At 36.9% G+C, this 6188-nt stretch overlaps 1 pseudogene; it reads right to left on the bottom strand.

Annotated features, from left to right (window-relative positions):
* Window positions 1-1509: 1509 nt before the first annotated feature.
* LOC119245460 (U6 spliceosomal RNA) lies at window positions 1510-1607 on the bottom strand (annotated as a pseudogene).
* Window positions 1608-6188: the final 4581 nt, after the last annotated feature.

Raw genomic sequence — 6188 nt, 5'->3', positions numbered from 1 at the left:
CTCCTCCTCTGAGTGCTGCTTGGTTTCCTGACGGAATTCTTCCTAAACATTATGATTTAATTATCCCATTTATGAAGAGAATTCAAAACACTTTTAACCTAACCTGGTCTGTGCACCTCCCCCATGTAATTCTAAAAGCTTTACATTAATGATTTCCCATATCCTTAAATTTATCTACAGTAAAAAGAAAACTCTTCAGTTCTCATCAGTTTTACTTAAGCGTACGGAAAATGAGTTAATCAGGCTCTTTTTTGCTTTCCAAAATGTTATGTTTTCCACCTTTTGGACATCCAGCAAACAAAGGATGGGGCTTGCATTCACAACATTGTATCAGTTGTGTGGCTATGAGCACTCAACAGTATAAAGAGGGTCACCCGGGTCAGTGCTATTTTGTTATTTGGTCTTTTAGTTTCTGCCTGTGCTTGTGTCTACAGTCTCCTGTTTCACCATTCAAGGCCGGTGAAATCCACTGAAGGCTCTAGGATTTTCTTTTTGTCTGTGAGAACCAGCTATGAACCTACCCAGTCTGGGATGGTTGCACAATATAACATTCCTTTTGTTCTTTTTAACTCTTATTACTGTAGAACTTATGTCTTATTTTCTTTGTAATAGAATATAATCTTCTATTATATTATGCAATATTATCCTTACCATATTTGCTTTCGAATGAGTGAATGTCATTTATACGATTGATCTCTATCTCTCGCTAGAAAGCTTCTTTCATTGCTAAGTTTTTTGCTGCTTTTAGTTGTGTTTCTGGTTGATACTTTCTTTTGTCTTTTATTTTCCAGTCTAATTCAGAGCTTTTCACATTATTCCCTAATTTAATGCATTACTAAGCATTTTTCAAGCCGTATATTGTATAGTTAGGGTAGCAAGATTTCTGTTTTATAAAGAAAAATATAATCTTGTCTTAAGATATTCATTGCCTAGGAGAGGGCAATAAAATTGTATTTATCTATCAATGTAGATATAAATATGGTAATTGCTATAGTAGAGACATATTCTAGATACCATGGAAATAAAGGACATGTACCTAACCACCTTAGGAGAGAATGCTTCATAAAAATAATGACAGGGCCTCCCCTGGTGGCGCAGCAGTTGAGCGCTGGTCTGCGAAGCTGCCCGCAGACTCTGCAGCGCCGGTTGGATCCCCGGCCGCTGGCAAGGGTGCCGGCAAGGGTCCCACATGGCGCACAGACCTCTCCTGCCGTGCCCACTGCTCCCCTCAGAAGTGTATTTCGTCAGTCTCCCTGTTCTTCTCATCCCCACTCTGGCTCTGGTGAATTCTCTCACCCTTCCACGCTTCTGACTGTACCCAGTGCTGGTATAAATAAATAAATAAATAAATCTTAAAAAAAAAAAAATAATGACAGCAAATATTCATTAACTGAGTTTGTAGATCTGCCTGTTCTGTTTCCCACTCTGTCTCTGGTAATCCTTTCACACACCCCCCCCCCACCTCTGGCCTGTACCCCAGTTCTTATATGCATAAATAAATCTTTTAAGAAATATATGAAATATTTCACAAATTAGCATGTCATCCTTGTAGAGGGGCCATGCTAATCTCTTTATCATTCCAATTTTACTACATGGAGTCAAGCGCCATTCACTATATTTCAAGTGCTATTCTAAGACTATCACAAACAGTAATGATGAGAAAATATATTATTGAGCAAATGAATAAATAAAGATTCCAGCAGAATGCACACTCCAATGCAGGCATAATTTACAAGTTTGCTTACAGCTCTTTCCTTTAAAGATTCATGGCCAGGGCCTCAGGACTGCTAACTAAACAAAGTTGCATTTCAAAAGGGTCTGACAGCCAGTCAAGCTGGTCTGTCTCTCCAAGGCAGGAGAGACAGATGTCTGCATTTTTCCCTCTTGGCCTGTATGAAAGGAACACCTTGTGTTTAAACAGGTGCTCAGACAGGATGGGGATATCCAGGTCTGGGCCCTCATACATGAGTAATAAATTTTTCCTGAACTCCCTGTTCCTGAAGTACGGCTTGTTCTTCCTCTGTCTGAAAGGCCAGAATTTCTTCAGTAGTAACTCATACACTCTTCAACCAGCCTCTGACTTGAAAACCATTATTGCCATTTTACAGATGAGAAAACCATGAGAGGACGGTCAGGTTGCTATTATTTCAAGCTATTTTCTTCTTATATATAAAGGTGTATTTGTCCTGGGATTGAAAGATTAGTGGGATTTTCAAGATAAATGATTCCAGGCTGAAGAAAACAACATTTGTGGAAGAGTATAACATGCCAAGGGAACTCTAGTTGTGATGAGACCAAAAGTGTCTTAATATTTTCCATTTAAAGAAAGCAGACCATCTTGAAAAAGAAAAACATATGAGCCTGTTCATGGTGACTAACACCAGTGACCAGTAGAGCATTATAAAGGAATCATTATTGTCAAATGAAGACAAGACTACCAAGAAAACCCAAAGCCATATGATACTAAAAGGACTTTATATTCATGTACTCAAATTGTGTAACCTCAGGTTTTTTTGCACTCAATTTGCTCTTTCCTCTTTTCTGCTTTCTCTGGAATGCCTATTGTATTTTCTGATCTTCTAATTTTAGAGTTTTTCTATCTACTCTTCTATTTTTGTTCTGTTTGGAAGCTTTTAAAATTTTATCTTCCAACTTTATGCTATCCAATACAGTAACCTCTAGCCACATATGAGTATTTAATGTAATTAAAATGAAACTAAATTTAAATTTTAATTCTTCAGTCACATTAGCCACCTTTCAAGTGCTTAGTGGCTAGGGACTACTGTGTTGGACACTACAGAACATTCCTATCATTGAAGAAAATTTCTATCATTTTCATAATCATGAGCTTTTTGAGGTGATTATATGTCATAGATGTTACCTTTCTGTTAATATTATATATAATACTGGTGGCTTTTTTCCCCCTTTATTTTTGCTCTATGTTATGTATTTGTGCTGAATCCATTTTTTTTCTTATCTATTTGTTTTGGCCATTTTTCTTCCATCATAAAGACTTTCTTCAAACATCTGAAGCTTCTTGTCCACTTGTTCTTATTTGAGAGAAGTACCAGCAAGTTCAAGAAAATTTGTGTGCATGATTAGAGTTTATAGTGTTGGCTTTTACTATTGGATGATCTTGTTGGCAACAAGCTTTGTTTTGTGAATTCCCAAATTTCGGCATGTTTTCTCTGCATAGTTACACTTTTTCAAAAAGGAACCCTCCAATTTCTACTTGACTATTCGCATCTTAGGCACAATAGGGATAGGGAGTTGGGGTTGGCAGGAAGGATTAAGGCATAAGGCATTTCATCACTACTCAGCTCTTCATTTGTTCTCTGTCCATAGACAGATCTGCCCACCTACTGAAGTACCTTTTTTTTTTCTTAAGATTTATTTTATTTATACAGGAGCCGGGGTGCAGCCAAGATGAGCGGGAGGTTGAGAAGATTCACCAGACACAGAGTGGGGAATAGAACAGGCAGACGACCGAAATACACTGCTGAGGGGAGTAGCGGACGAGACAGGAGAGGTCTGCCGCTGCATGCAGGACCCTTGCTGGCCGGCCACCGAAGATCAAACAGGCACTGCAGAGGCTGCGGACAGCTTCACAGCGCTGCGCTCAACCGCCTGCACCACCAGGGAGGCCCCAAGTACCTCTTTTCTTCTTTGTTACTATTTCTGGATTTCAAAGATCTAATTGTTCTGGTTTTGAAGGCAAGTGGATATGAGTTCACAAGCTGAAGATGAAGGCCCAAGGGTCAAATAATCTTTTCAAATAATTTATGGCTTACATAGTACCTGCCCCCCTCAATTTCAGAGCTTTTAATAAGATTTATTTAGGTAAAATTTATTTTTTAATGGTATTCTCTTCAACAGACACTTGGGATTTGATCTCTCTTCTACTGAGTTTTTAAATTCCTCTTTCTATACTCTGTCTTTACTTTGGTTTAAAGTTAACAATATCTCCCAATCTCCACATAGATTTTTTTGTTTATTTCTAGTTCTTTTTTGGAGGATGATTATTAAAAGGAGTCTTTAAAGTGTTTATTCTGCTATCTTCTTTACAACATTTGAGTTATTACTATAATATCAATGATTTTTAAGTTTGTCTTTGAGACGCTCCAAAATATTTACCTATTAAAAAATATTTACTCCTGTAAATTGTGACAACATGGGTGGAATTGGAGGAGATTAAACTAAGTGAAATAAGTCAGAGGGGAAAAGACAAACAATAATTTCACTCATATGTGCAATATAGAGAATCAAAACAAAGGAGTGAATGAACTAAATCAGAACAAAGTCTAGAAATGACTCCTCACACATGAGAGAGAAAGAGAGTGAGAACAAAGCCAGAGGTGCCCCAGTGGTACACAATAAAGGGGTTTGGGTACTCTAGGGAGGGTAGGTTGTGAGGAAAACCACCTGAGGTGTGAACCTATTCCTCCAAATCAATGTTATGTCAAATTAATTATTAATTTGAATTCTGTTGAGTATGTTCATATACAAACATGTATGTTTTGGTTCACTAAGATGTCCACCCTTTAGAGACCCAAATTATTATCAGATCTTTCTCTTTTTTATTAATTTTTGAAATTAAATGTCACATTTCCAAGTCTATATACCTTTGGTGTTACAATTTTACTTCTCTGTATGTGTACATGGCTCACTCACCTGCCATTAAAACTCCCATGCTGGGCCTCCCAGGTGGTGCAAGGGATTAAGTCTCAGCACTATGAAGCTATCCGCAGCCTCTGCAGTATGAGTTCGATCCCCAGCCTGGGAGCTACCCACATGGCACAGCAGACCTCTCCTGTCTCTCCTGCCGCTCCCCTCAGCAGTATATTTCAGTCAGTCCATCTATTCTGCTCCCCACTCTGTCTCTGGTGAATCATCTCACCCCCCCACACCTCTGGCCTATACCATAGCTCTTGTATGCATAAATAAATAAATCTTAAAAAGAAAAATAAAACTCCCATGCTAATATCCTATCCTTTCTTGCCCCTAGTCCCTTCTCCTATTCTCCCATTTGATGTATGGTAACCAGCAAATTTTTCAGTAAATCTAAGATCTGCTTTTGCTGTATTTAACTAATATGTTTTTTTTGTTGTTGTTGTTATTTATATTACCCAAATAAGTGAACCCATACAATATCTTTCTTTCACATTCTTATTTTACTTAGCATAATCAACTTAAGTTCCATCCATTTTGTCCCCAAAAGCATTATTTCATATTTTTGAATCGTCATATTTTCATACGGAAAATATTCTTTTTTTTTTTTTTTTTTTGAGAATGTATTCCACAATTTCTTTATCCGGTCATCCTAGATGGGTATTTAGGTTTATCCTATCTATAATTTGCTAATTGTGGACAGTGCTCCTATGAACATGGGGTGCAGACATCTTTTCTTATTAGAGTATTCATGTTCTTTGGGTAAATACTTAGCAGAAGTATTGTTGGATCTGATGGGATTTCCTTTTTTGTGTTGTTTCTTAAGAAATCTCCATATCATTTTCATAGCAACTGCACCTAATTGCAGTTCTATCAAAATGTTGAGTATACCTTTTCCTCTACATCATCACCAACATTTTTTGTTTTCATTATTTTTATGTTGGCATTCTCACAGGGGTGAAGTGATAACTCATTATTGTTTTGACTTCTATTTCCCTTGTAATAAGTAATGTTGAACAATTTTTCAAGTGCTCATGGATCACCTCAATATCTTCTTTAGAAAAGAGTCTATTTAGTTTTTTTTGCCCAATTCTTTTAAAAAATTGTGTTGTATCTTGGACTGTATAAATACTTTGTAATTTTGGAATTTCGTCCCTTGTCATTTGTGTGAGGTGCAACTGTTTTCTCCCTCAGTCTGTAGGTTTTAATTTTTATTTTTATTATGGTTTATTCTGAGGTGCAAAAGCATTTGCGGTTGATGTAATCCTATTTGTTTTCTTTTGCTTTTGTTTCCCATACCCTTGGCTTTGCCAAATACATCTTTGCGGCTGACTCTTATAGTGTATCCCTTGTTTTCTTTTAACAGGTTTTATGGTTTCTGTTCTATATAAAATTCTTTAATCCTTTCTGAATTAATTTTCATGTGTGATACTAAGTATGGATGTAGTTTAATTATTTTGCATAAGCATAAGGATATACATGTTTTCTAGCACCATTTTTTAAAGAGACTTCCTTTCTCC

The sequence above is a fragment of the Talpa occidentalis genome, unplaced genomic scaffold (assembly GCF_014898055.3).
Source record: "Talpa occidentalis isolate TD23 unplaced genomic scaffold, MPIMG_talOcc4v2.1 talOcc4.14, whole genome shotgun sequence".
Taxonomy (NCBI): Eukaryota; Metazoa; Chordata; class Mammalia; order Eulipotyphla; family Talpidae; genus Talpa; species Talpa occidentalis.
This window is presented reverse-complemented; position numbering and strand designations above follow the sequence as displayed.